The sequence below is a fragment of the Orycteropus afer genome, unplaced genomic scaffold, assembly GCF_000298275.1.
Source record: "Orycteropus afer afer isolate SDZICR_OR568_19922 unplaced genomic scaffold, OryAfe1.0 scaffold00295, whole genome shotgun sequence".
NCBI classification, from domain to species: Eukaryota; Metazoa; Chordata; class Mammalia; order Tubulidentata; family Orycteropodidae; genus Orycteropus; species Orycteropus afer.
In genome coordinates, this window is record NW_006921882.1 from 3,399,587 (window position 1) to 3,412,095 (window position 12,509).

Below are 12,509 nucleotides of genomic sequence, written 5' to 3' on the forward strand. Positions count from 1 at the left end.
ACTCATGCATCCTATTATAAGGTCCAACACTGTTTACGAAATGTCATCTTTATTTAAGGTGGACTGTGATAAATTATGGATGCACACTGTAATCTCCAGAGCTATCATGCACACATAAATCCAAAGACATAAAATTTTCAAAACCAGTAGAAGAGATAAAATGAAACACTAAAAAAAGTCAATCCAATAGAAGACAGGAAAGGAGGGACAAAGAAACAAAGAACAGATGGGACAAATAGGAAAAATAAATTAAAAACATGTTACACTGAAGTCCAACTCTATCATTAATTACAGTAGAAGGAAACGGGCTAAACGTTTCATGTAGCAGGCACAGACGATCAGGCTGGATGAAAATAAAAAAGACCGCACTACACGCTGTTCGCCAGAGTCACGTACTAATAAAAGGACACAGAATACAGAGATGGCGACCGTGGGAACGTGGGGGGACGTGTGTCACGCACACACTAATCATAAACAAGACTGCAGCAGCTGTATCACTAGCAGACAGAACGGACTTCAAGGCAAGAAGAGTTATCACCGACAAAGGGAGCCCCCTCTCACTGACGGCAGGGCCAGTTCCTTGGGAAGACAGAACAGGCCTAAACGTGACTACAATAATAGAGTTTCAAGGAAATGAAGCAGGAGCCAAACACCCTAGTCTGTGAGATACTGCTTGTGCCCCTGGAATAATCTCTCAGCACGGCAAGGGGGACCCTAGAGAAACGTTACCCCACAACACAGGCCAGGGAGTGATGTGAGGGGGCTGGTGGCTGCACAGGTTTTGCTGGAGCGAGGGCAGACGACAGTTCCCTCTGAGATGCCTAGATGCTGATTCTCATCCGGTGGCCTCTCAGCCGCGTCCAGCTATTCCTGGTGGAGGACTGGGCAAGGCGCCCGGGGTTTAATTGAATGACTATTATCCGGCTGAAGTCAGTTCCGTTCTCACACTTTCTGGGCCCGTGCGGTCAGCCCAGGGCTCTGCGCCTCTCCAGGGCAGTGGGATTTCTTTGCAGGAGGATAATGAGCTGTGCTTCCTGAGAACATCGTGTCTCTGGATGTTGAGAACCCGCTGAGCAGGCGTCCCTGTAAGCGGCTGAGAAGGCAGGGGCACCCTAAGTCACACTTCCTGGGTGCTGTCCACGTGCCAGTCACCGATGCCCATGGCTGACACAGGTCATTGGGTTTAAGCCCCACAGCAAAGCTGGGAAGTTGGTATGAGCATCGCCCCCAAATGACAGACCAAGAAGCTGCGGCAGAGAGCAAGAAGGCGCCTAAGACCTAGCAAGAGGGCAGGCCAGATGTGAACCCAGGGATGGGTTTGCAGAGCCGTCTGTCTGGCCCTTGAGCTCAGAGATCCCTGAAGACAGCTCTCAGAGCAGAGCAGTGGGCACAGCTTGTTTGGGGGGGTCTGGGGCTTTCCCCCAGAAAGGAAGGCACCAGCTTCGCTGAGCAGCACTTTGGACCAGTGATAATCCAGGGACTGTGCCCCACTGCCCAAGCTTATCCTCCCCACGACCTAGCAAGCCCTTGGAAACCCATTTTACAGACAACTCAACTGAGCCCTAGAGAGATCACGTGACTTCTTTTTCCCAAGGCTATAGACTGGTCCTCTGTTTATAGGCTGCTGTTGCATCCCAAAAAGCCGCCTTCAACAGCTGAGAATAACTGAAAGGAGACAGACAAGTCCAGGTCACCCAGGGTGAGGAGGGCGGACCGAATGTTCTCATGGAATTCCTTTACCCCAATCCCTAACAACACGTGCAAAAAATAGCAAAAAGCAGCAAAGAAAACAAATAAAGCAGCATCACCAACATGTGCAAAAGGTTCAGCTTAAATGATTGTCAGCGGAACAAGGAATCTGGAGGTTCTGGGGAGGGCAGTGGCCAGCTTCCAGATCCCAGCCCTGCCTCCAAGGAGCCATTGGGTGAGTTGACAAAACATGGAGAAGTCGCCTTTAAAAAAAAAAAAAAAAAGCTCATCGCCATTGAGTCGGATCCAGTGCGGTATCACTACGGAAGTAGATTGCCCAAACTTCCTTCTGAGGAGTGGCTGGTGGGTTGTTTACAAGGCTGTCAGCCTTTACAGAAGCAGACTGCCTCATCTTTCTCCTGTAGAACGGCTGGTGGGTTTGAACTGCCAACCTTTGGTTAGCAGCCGAATGCCTTAACCACAATGCCACTGAAGCTCCCTGAAGTTTCCTTCGGAGCCTGATATCTGGGGAAGAGCTACGTGAATGGGTGCTTTCCCTTGCCTTTTCTGATGGAGACATGGTGGAGACCAACGGACCACCGGTGAACGAAGCACTTAACCGTTGGCTCCACTCAGGGCTCCTGGCTGGGAAGCGTCTGCTCTCGGGCCGGCCTAGCTTTGAAACATGCGAGGTGCCCCAGATGGTGACTTGAGTCAGCTCATCTCCATTCTGAGAGGCTCACAGGCCAGACGGAGCCGGGACACAATTAAAACACAGCCCCTTAGGGAAGGCGACAGGCTGGGTGCCCCTTTAGCGTGGAAACCGATCAAATCTTTCAAACACAACGCAGATGCCTGTTGCTGGTCTCACTGGGAAGAACTGCGTGTTTTGTGATGTCACCTTGGTAAGTGTCCCAAGGACATGGCACTATTACAGTTCTTCCACTGCTCAGCTCTTCCCTAATAGTACAACCTAATTAAACATGATTAGTTTCCCGGAAGCATTAAACCAGAGCCCCACATATGAGGAACCCCGAACCTAATCTAGAGGTCACCACTGCCTCTGAGAAGCTGGCAGTTTTGATGCTACTCTGGAAGACATAACTACCTGCTGAATTTTCTACTTCAATGTTTTTGGTGATGAGAAGGGAAAAAAAAAAAAAAATTACACACACATACATATATGCCCCCCCCCAAAAAAAAAAAATCACATTTTTCCATTGCAGTTTGACAACTTTAACAAATAGCTTTGCATCTGAATGTAACCTTTTTTCTGGCAGACATTCCAGAAAGGACACCGTCATGAAGTGCTTTATCAGACTGGAGCATGGGGATACCCCTACCATCACTCACAGTGACTCCGTGATGTTTAGCAGGTCAGAAGGGAGCAGAGCAAAAACCAGGAAGAGCCCGCCCCAAGCCTCCCAGGGGCTGACACTCACTGATGCCCTTTCATTGTTTCTAAAGCACAGCTGAGGGGGAGTGGGGAGGCGGCCAGGGAGCCCCGCTCCTCAGAGCACCCTGGCTGGGCTGTGGGCAGGAACATGGAGGGCTTCACTGAGAAGACAGAGCCTAATCCCAATAAATGATGTCATTAGGTTTGGGGGCCGTACATGCAAAAACTTTAGTAATTGTTCTGGGGAAAAAAAGGCAGAGTGGGGGTGGGGGGCTGTGAACCGATGCTTCCCCTGCCCCGGTTTAATGCAATGGGCTTTATTCTCTCATTTTCTGTTCCCGGGGTTTTCCTGACACCCTATGTGGGTTTCCTGGGCTGCTGTCACAAAGTACCAAACTGGGTGGTTTATAGAAACAGACATTTATTATCCCACAACTCCAGAGGCCAGAAGTGCAAGTTCAGGGTGTGAGCAGAGCACTGTTCTCTGGAAGACCCTGCCTCATCTCCCCAGCTGCTGGTGGCCCAGGCTTCCAAGAGCAGCCCAACTCCACCCTCCCTCTGCCTGTCTGTGTGTCTTCTTCTCTTTTAGAAGACTTCTCATGTTGCATTCTGGAACCCACAAGCACAGAGGTTAAGGTCCAGGCTGCTAACCAAAGGGTCAACAGTTTGGACCCACCAAGCCACTCCATGGTAGAAAGGACCTGGCAATCTCTTCCTGTAAAGATCGCAGCCTGGGGAACCCCACCAGGCAGTTTTGCCCAGTTCCACAGGATTGCCACAAGTCAGATAGACATGATGGCACCCAACACCACCATGTTGGATTAGGACTCAGCTTACTCCAGTATGACCGCATGTCAATAGTCCTCAAGACCCTATTTCCACAGAAGGCCATGTTCATAGGTACCAGGGGTTAGGACTCTGGGGGACAGAATTCAACTCCTGATCCCCTCTTCTGCCAGGGCTGAAGATGCCCTCCAGCCCAGGGCTGCTGCACCCGGCTCACAGGAAGAGGCATTTGGAGCTGGCTGGGCTGGGGCAGGTGCCTGAGGCTGAGCCATTAGGGGGTGCGCCAGCTGTTGGGTTGTTCCCGGGACGGGGGACCGTTTGGATGTGAGGCTGAGCCTGGGAAGAAAGCACAGGGATTGGGGAATTGGAACAGTCAGACAGAGGACCGGAAGTTGATAGAATCCTTGAGATTCTATCTGGGCCCAGAGCAGCCCTGCTTGTGTTTAAAAAGGTGTCCTCTGGGCTGAACCTTTTCACAGAATCTCAGAACTCACTCATTCCAGGAGACCGGGACGGGGGCGTGGAGGCATTTAGAGGCAATGGCACTGCCTGACGTCCACCCCACGTTGGTATCGGTGAGAGGTACAGTGGGGCCTCAGGCAGGTGAGTGGACGAGCATAGCCCAAGCCTGGGGGATGAGTGGATGGATGCTGTATGTGACTGTCCCTCTGGGCTCTTCACAGTTCATAGACTGTTTAGGACCCGTCCACAATGAGATGCATGTGGAATTAGGAGTGGGCATTTCAAATGCTCTGTAGCGACCGGGCACCGTCTAGACATGAAAGCACATGACAGTGGACTCGCCTTGCTGGACTGAGTGGACAGGTGTGAGCGATGTTGACTTGAGAGCTGACATACTGGTCAGACAGATGGGAAACAAAATGTCTGTCCTCTACCACAGACGGTTGGAGAGGCTGTAACTGGCAGACTGCCCTGTGAGCTACTCAAGGCCCAGTGGAGAGTGCCCGGAAATAGTCGGGCCCCCAGGATGGGGCCACTTCGTGTCAGTCGGACTGGCAGCACTTGGTCGTCTGATGGCCACAGCCCTTCATTTGAAGCCCCAGGCCGGGCTCCAGCCAATGAGAAGGGTAGGACCTTGTGCTCCATACCCTCAACTGGCAGTGAAGCCTGATGGCTACACGTACGGGCTGTGGAGCCAGGAGACTTGGGTTCAAAGCCCGCCTATGCCACTTCCTTGCTCTATGACTTTGGGCCACTTAGCTGCTCTGTACGTCACTTTTCTGATCTGTGGAATGGGACAACTCGAGCAACTGCCTCACAGCGGTGCTGGGAGGGCTCAGTGAGTATGCCTGGGGTCTCTGCCCTTCCCTAGTCTGTCTGGTATTTCTCACCATCCAGGCTTCCCGGCAAGTCCACCCCCTCCGAGGGCTTCCCCGGCCCCCTGCCCGTTGCTCCAGCCCCTCCCAGCATTCTCGCGCCTAGCCATTCACTTCCACTTGTGGCTCTAGACAGTTGGGGGTCTCTAATGAGCACCCCTGGGGCCTGAGAGGCAGTCTGGCACAAAGTAAGCATCAGAAACTCCTTGTTCATGAACAGACAAAGCCTAGTTGGCCCACCCTGGCTTCCACCAGTGTGAGTTCTCCACAGGCAGACCTGGGCCCTTCATCTCTGGTGGGCACCCAGGAGTTTCAGCTACAACCGCAGTCCTGGCCTGGAGGAAACTCCTGCACACATGAGAGGTGAACCTTCACAGAACACAGCTCCCAGGGAGCCGTTCCCGACCCTCGGCGGCGTCACCACCTCACAGACCCTGCCCACGCAGCCAAGCAGTGCCCAGTCAAGCTCCTGGCCGTTCAGCACTGCTTTCCAGACTCTGCAGAAGCCCTGCACCCAGAGAGAGAGTTCCCGGACGCCCCGGCTTGGGAGGGAGGGGAGCCCCTACCCCATGCCGAGTGAAGGAAGGGCAGCAGAAGTGAGTTCCCACCAGCTTTGTACAATCGGCCACGGAAGCTGTCACCTCCAGAGACTGTATGGGCTGACGCCACCAAGAGTTTCCAAACGGTTTGGTGAGAAATAGGAAGTGTGGGGCTATATTGTCAAGAGGCTGGGATGCTGGCCATGCTCCTTCCCTTGGGCAATAAGACTCCAGCCACCCACAGCCCGAGCCCGATCGCAGATGGTCCTTGGGCCCAGAGTGACACACACCTCCTTGAGCCACATGCTTCTCACCCACAAGTGAAACGAAGAAAAGCCTGCTCACTGCTTGTCACCTGCGAGCCCAGACCCGAGCTGAGCGCCTGCCACAGGGTTGACTTCTCCTGAGCCCATGTCCCCTCGCCCTCCCCAGGCCCCTGCAGTCTGATGTTGGGGGTGCACAGCACACCTCCGACAGCTTATTTTCTCCTTCTGTTTACGGAGGGCATCCTTGGGTGGTGCGAACGGTTAATGTGTGTGGTTGGCAGCCCAAGCCCACCAGGACCAGCATCATCGCAGAAGAATGGCCTGGTGACCGGCTGACCTGCTTCTGAAAAAGTACGGAGCCCAGTTCTCCTCCATAGTCTGACACACATGGGGTCGCCATGAATCAAAATTGACTCAATTGAAAAAAAAAAATAAATAAATAAATAAGACCGTCTCTCTCTCTGACCTCATCTCCAACCACCCTCCCCATCATTCTCTGACCTTACGGTTTCTCTGATGAGCCAAGTTCACTGCCACCGTGAGGCCTTTGCCCTTGCTATTCTCTGCCTGGAGCTCCCTTCTCTCCAGTTATTTCCAAGGCTGTCTCCAGATCATGGTTCTGGTCTGATCTCAATGCCACCTCCCTAGAGAAGCCTTCCTGGGCCACTCATCTCAAGACCCCTGATCCCCACCCCCACTCAGCGCCCTGCTCTCTCCCCTCCACTGCATCCGCCAACAGCAGCATCTGTGTGCAGGCTTGTGCCTTGCTTCCCCTGGTGGAATAGGAGCTCACACAGGCAAGGACCTGGGCATCTCCAGCACTGCCTCCCTGGCCCACAGCCAAGGCCTGATGAATCATTGTGAAGCGAATGAATACTCTGCACATGTTCAAAATAAGACCTGAGACAGCAAGCTCTCCCCTTGGGCGAAGGAATATAACCTTGAAAAGCATCTTCTTACATATGCCTAGAGCAAGCCCCAGCAGAGCTGCAGTTCTCCCAGCATCCTCAAAGGTGGAGGGGGGGGTCCAGGGGGGGTTGCTGTAATCTGGGGTCAGGAGGGGCAGAGCGCCCTCTGCTCGCTGCAGGACCAAGCTCGAGACTGGAGCAGGGGCTTCCAATCACCCGAGCTGAGCATCGTGCAGAAGGCATGTGGCCCAAGGTCAAGGTGATTGACCCACTACACAAGTCCAGTGCTTCGTGCATAACAGGCCCGGGGAGGAAAAAAAATAGGAGTCAGGAACCAAGAAGGCTGATCCCTTGGGGCTGCGTGTCCTGAGCAGTTTTGCCCAGTCTGGGCTTCGGTTGCCTCAACAGTAACGTGAACTTAATAAGATCATGCACAGGTTCTAGAGAGGAGACAACGAGACTCTGCAAAAGGGCGGGGTGGGCTCAGGTGGCCTGAGACAGCGTCCAATCAAAGAGAGGCCTGGAGGGGAGGAGGCTGCGTTCAAATCCCACCCTGCCTCCTCCCAGCAGTGTGGACCTCACGCACCCCTTGTCTCTGAGAGCACTTGCTGGTGTCTAAGATGGACAATAACTCTACCTGCTAGAGCAGTAACTGGTACCGAGCTAACAGTGCCTGCAACTGCCTGGTGCACAGTGAACATCAGAAGCCAAAGCAGCTGACCCCAACCCACTGCGACTCCATGTGTGGGGCAGAGAACTGGGCCTTTCAGAAGTAGGTGCCTTCAAGTGGACTCGAACACCCACCTTTCAATCAGTAGCTGAGTGGGTAACTGTTTGGCACATGATGAGGGCTCAACAAACATCCAGGTCATGATTAGAGAGTGAGAGTCTGCTTTGGACGACCAGCCTTTGGAGAGAGGGATGGTCCTCACGAACGGACGGGGTGGGAGGAGGGAGGGCAGAAAGCTTTTGAAAAAATGATGGTGAGGCTGACCAAAAAAAAAAAAAAGAGAGAGAGAGAGAGAGCCAAGAGAAGGGGGAGTAAAAAGGAGACTTCAGTCTAAGCTGGGCAGTGGAATTGGCCCGTGGCATCATGGGCCCTGGGCCTGGACCTCTGGGCTCCACCACACGGTAAATAATGCCATCTGTCTCAGCGAAGTGTAGAACATAGCTGGTGGAGACACTGGGGCTGAGAGGCCTGCCTCTGGCACATTCCTGGGTTGACCACGCTTTGAGGGGGCCAGAGAGTCTGGAGGACCAGGAAGAAAGGTTCATCTGGGAAATATTAGCCCCAAAACCACAGCCACCAGATGGCAGAACCCACAAATGACTTCCAGGCCAGGCCGGGACAAGGAGTGATGTGGCCAGACGCCGATGGCTGAAGACTTGGCCACAGGAAAATACAGGCAGTGTTACAAGCATGGCAAAACCAAGGCCAGGCAAGCTTGGTTTTTCCTGAGGCCTGTCAGCAGAAGATTGTTCAGAGATTATAGCCTCGCAGCTCGTTATTACTTAACCCTTTCTGCCTCAATTATTTTTCCCTTTGAGTCTTTTGTTGATACCATGCATTTTCATTAATGGAAGGCATGCTGAATCAAGGAACATTTCTCAGATTTTGTTATGACATATGAATGTTGATACATATTATGTGGGATACACATGTCCCTCTAGACTCTGCAGTAAGATTATGTGGGACACACTTGTTACTTTGAACTTAGGGTAAGATTAGTGGGACACACATGTCCCTCTGGATTTTTGGGGGGTAAGATTATGTGAGCCACAGTAATCTCTATACTCTGGAATAGGATTATGTGGGACATATATGTTCCTCTAGAATCTGGAATGGGATTGTGTGGGACACCCTTGTTACTCAGTGGTAGGATTACTGGGACCCATATGTCCCTCTGGATTCTGCACCACCTTCTAGATCCCTTGACAGTGCATACAATTTAGGGCACCTGAAACTGTGGTATTCATGCAAACATGGGGTCATTGTGAGAAAGGCAGCTTCCAAACACACAGGAACCTGGAAAAATACTTACTAGTCTTACCTCCTGATACAAGAGACGAGTTTTGCAAAATCACACCTCCAAGTTGCATCACCTCATACAATACCCTGCAAAAACAGTAATTTGTGGCACAAGCCCATTCCTCCCATTTCTAACAGTTATATGCATCCCCTCCTGATGGCTGCATACATTGTCAGTGGGAAAGCAGCTGCCTGGTAAATCCCAGGAGAGGAAGACGTAGGTGGGTGCTATTTTGTCCCATGGGTCATGAAAGGGTTAACTGTGGAGGGCAGGAGCAGTGGCACAGAGGCCAGATCTTAGTTTTTTATGAGATCACCTCCCCTCTCTGTGCCTTGGTGTAAAAAATGTGAAGTGAAGAGCAAAAGGGCTTCTCGAGGTTGTGCTGTTACAAAATCCTGTGATTCTAAGCCTCTTTGACATGTGTGGTTTTCTTTCCATTCTGAAACTCTGCAAGGGAAGTTTGTAGAGGGGAGAGCAAGATCAAATTCAAACCCCGAGACAGCCAGGAACTCTTCAGCTGTGACAGAAAGCCCAGCTCAGCTGAGGAAAACAGGTCACTCATGTTCTGGTTCTTAGAGCTGCAAAGACTGTAAGGGACCCAGGCACAGTGGTATCCAGACACTCCGACCCTGTCCCCACCTTGCTCCGTTTTTTGCCCCAGTGTTCTCTGTCATTCAGACAGACTCTTTCCTAGTGGTAGCAAATCCTCTTCCAGAATCTCCACTCTGGCACCTATCGCACCCCCTTGGCAGTGCTGGTGAAAAGAGCTGTCCTTTCCTTTTTACTCCAGCAAAAGTCCCAAGACAGCCTTGGATTGGTGAGACTTGCTCACATGTCCATCCCTGAACCAATCACTGAAGGCTAGGTTTAAATCCAGCCCCTCCATTCACTAGATATTTGACCTCATGACTGATTTGTATGAGTTTTCTCTGGCTGCTGTAACAAATTACCACAAGTGTAGTCACTTAGAAGAACACAAGTTTTATCCTCTTACAGCTCTGGAGGTCAGATGTTTGGAATGGATCTTGCCCCTTCTGAAAGCTCCAGGGGAAAAGTAATTCCCTCACCTTTTCTGGCTTCTGGAGGCTTCCTTTCACCATCTTCAAGGTCAGCAATGGCCAGTCAAGTCTTCTCATATCTCTCTGACCTTGGTTTTCTTCAGAACAATTCTTTGTGGTGGGTAATACTATTATCCTGTATTATCCTGCCACTTTGAAGACTAAGGTGTGCCTGACCCTCTTATAAGGACCCTGTGATTACATTGGGGGAGCTCTGGTGGCAGAGTGATTAAAGTGCTCAGCTGATAAACAAAAGGTTGGCAGCTTAAACCCATCAGCCCCTCTGCAGTGAAAAGATGTGGCAATCTGCTTCTGTAAAGATTATGACCTTGAAAACACTATAAGGCTGTTCTACTCTGTTCTATAGGGTTGACGTGAGTTGGAATTCTTAACAGCAACAGGTTTGGTTTGGTTTTGATTACACATGGCCAGGATGTTGTTGGTGTTAGGTGCCATCAAGTTGGCTCTGACTCATAGCGGTCCTAAGTCAATAGAACCAAACCCTGCCCGGTCCTGTGCCAGCCTCACAATCCTTGCCATGGTTGAGCCCATCGTTGCAGCCACTGTGTCAGTCCATCTCCGTTTTTGCTGACCCTCCACTTTACCAAGCGTGATATCCTTCTCCTGGGGCTGATCCCTCTGACAACATGACCAAAGTAGGTGAGACGAAGTCTGGCCATTCTTGTTTCCAAGGAGCATTCAGGCTGCACTTCTTCCAGGACAGATTCATTAGTTCTTCTGGCAGCCCCTGGTACTTTCAGTATCTTCACCACCACCACAACCAAAAGCATTAACTCTTCTTTGGTCTTCCTCATTCTTTGTCCAGCTCTCACATGCATATGAGGCAATTGAAAACACCATGCTTGGGTCAGGCGCACCTTAGTCTTCAAAGTGGCATCTTTGCTCTTCAGCATTCTTCTGCCCCCATACTGACCTTGCCTGTCCTTCATGTTCACCATCTGTAACACAGGATAATAGTATTACCCACCACAAAGAATTGTTCTGAAGCTGAAATGAGTTAATGTCCAGAAAGCTCTCAGCAGAGAGAGTCCAGTATACAGCAAGTGCTTAACAAGTGGATTGGACACTAACTAGAGCTCTGGTGACATGGTCATTAAGCACTCAGCTACTGACTGAAACGTTTGTGGTTCAAACCCGCCAGCTGCTCCACAGAAGAAAGATTAGGCAATCCACTTTCATAAGGATTACAGCCTTGGAAACCCTATGGGAGCAGTTCTACTCTGTCCTATATGGTCACTGTGAGTCAGAATCCACTTGACAGGAATGGGTTTTTGGTTGGAGCACTAACTAGCTCAGAATTTACCCACTGGCTTGTTCAGCAAGCATTTCTGAGGTGCTACACAGCCAGGTTTGAAAGAAAAACAATACATCATTAGAGTAATAAATAATGTAAATAAAATAACAACTCAAGAAGTTTGGGCCTAGAGATGTGTGTGACAGTTAAGGTTATGTGTCAACATGGCTGGGCCATGGTTCTCAGCGGTATGGCGGTTATGATGTAGTCATTCCTCATGATGAGATCAGATATGATGTAATTACTTCCATGATGATTGTTGTGAGCAGCCAATCAGTTGGAAGGAAGTTTACTCAGAGGTGTGGCTTGCTTCCATTCTATAGCCATGTTCTAGCAAAGCTCTGTGGCTTTTTGCTGGATCTGGATCCTACACCTGGCCCACCATCATCTGAACTCTGGTCCTTTGGACTTGAGCCAACAGCCTGCCATATTGCCTGCCCATCTTGGGATTCATTAGCTTACACAGCCCATGAGCCAGCAGCTTGCCATCTCAGCATCTTGAGTTTGTCAGCCCCTGCAGCTACATGAGTCAGGAGAAGCCTCCAGTCTGACATTTGACCCACAGGCATGGGACTTGCCAGTCTGTGCAACCATGCAAGGCCATTTCTGGCCAGAACAAGTAAGGGGAGAGCCTCAGTCAGGAAGCGAGAGACAGGCAGACAGCTGGAACAGGTGGGGGAAGTCCAGAAGTGAGTGGAACAGTTTGGAACAACTAAGGGAGATGAACATATCTGTCAATTTGTCATACTGTGGTGGCTTGCATGTTGCTGTTAGGCTGGAGGCTGTGCCACTGGTGTTTCAAATGCCAGCAGGGTTGCCTGTGGTGGACAAGTTTCAGCAGAGCTTACAGACTGAGACAAACTCAAAAGAAGGAAGAGGCCATTCACTTCTCAAAACATTGGCCAGTGAAAACCTTATGAATAGCAGTAAAACACTATCCAGTGTATTACTAGACAACTTTATGAATAGTCCTAACACTGTCTGATACAGTGCCAGCAGATGAGCCCCTCAGGTTGGAAGGCACTCAAAATATGACTGGGAAAGAGCTGCCTCATCAGAGTAGAGCCAACCTTAATGATGTGGATAAAGTAGAGCTTTTGGGACCTCCATTTGCTGATGTGGCATGACTCAAAATAAGAAGAAACAGCTGCAAACATCCGTTAATAATTGGAACATGGAATGTAT

At 50.7% G+C, this 12,509-nt stretch overlaps 1 pseudogene; it reads left to right on the top strand.

Moving 5' to 3' along the window:
- Positions 1–2,267: 2,267 nt before the first annotated feature.
- LOC103206066 overlaps positions 2,268–12,509 on the top strand; it is a 44,818-nt pseudogene continuing 34,576 nt past the window's right edge.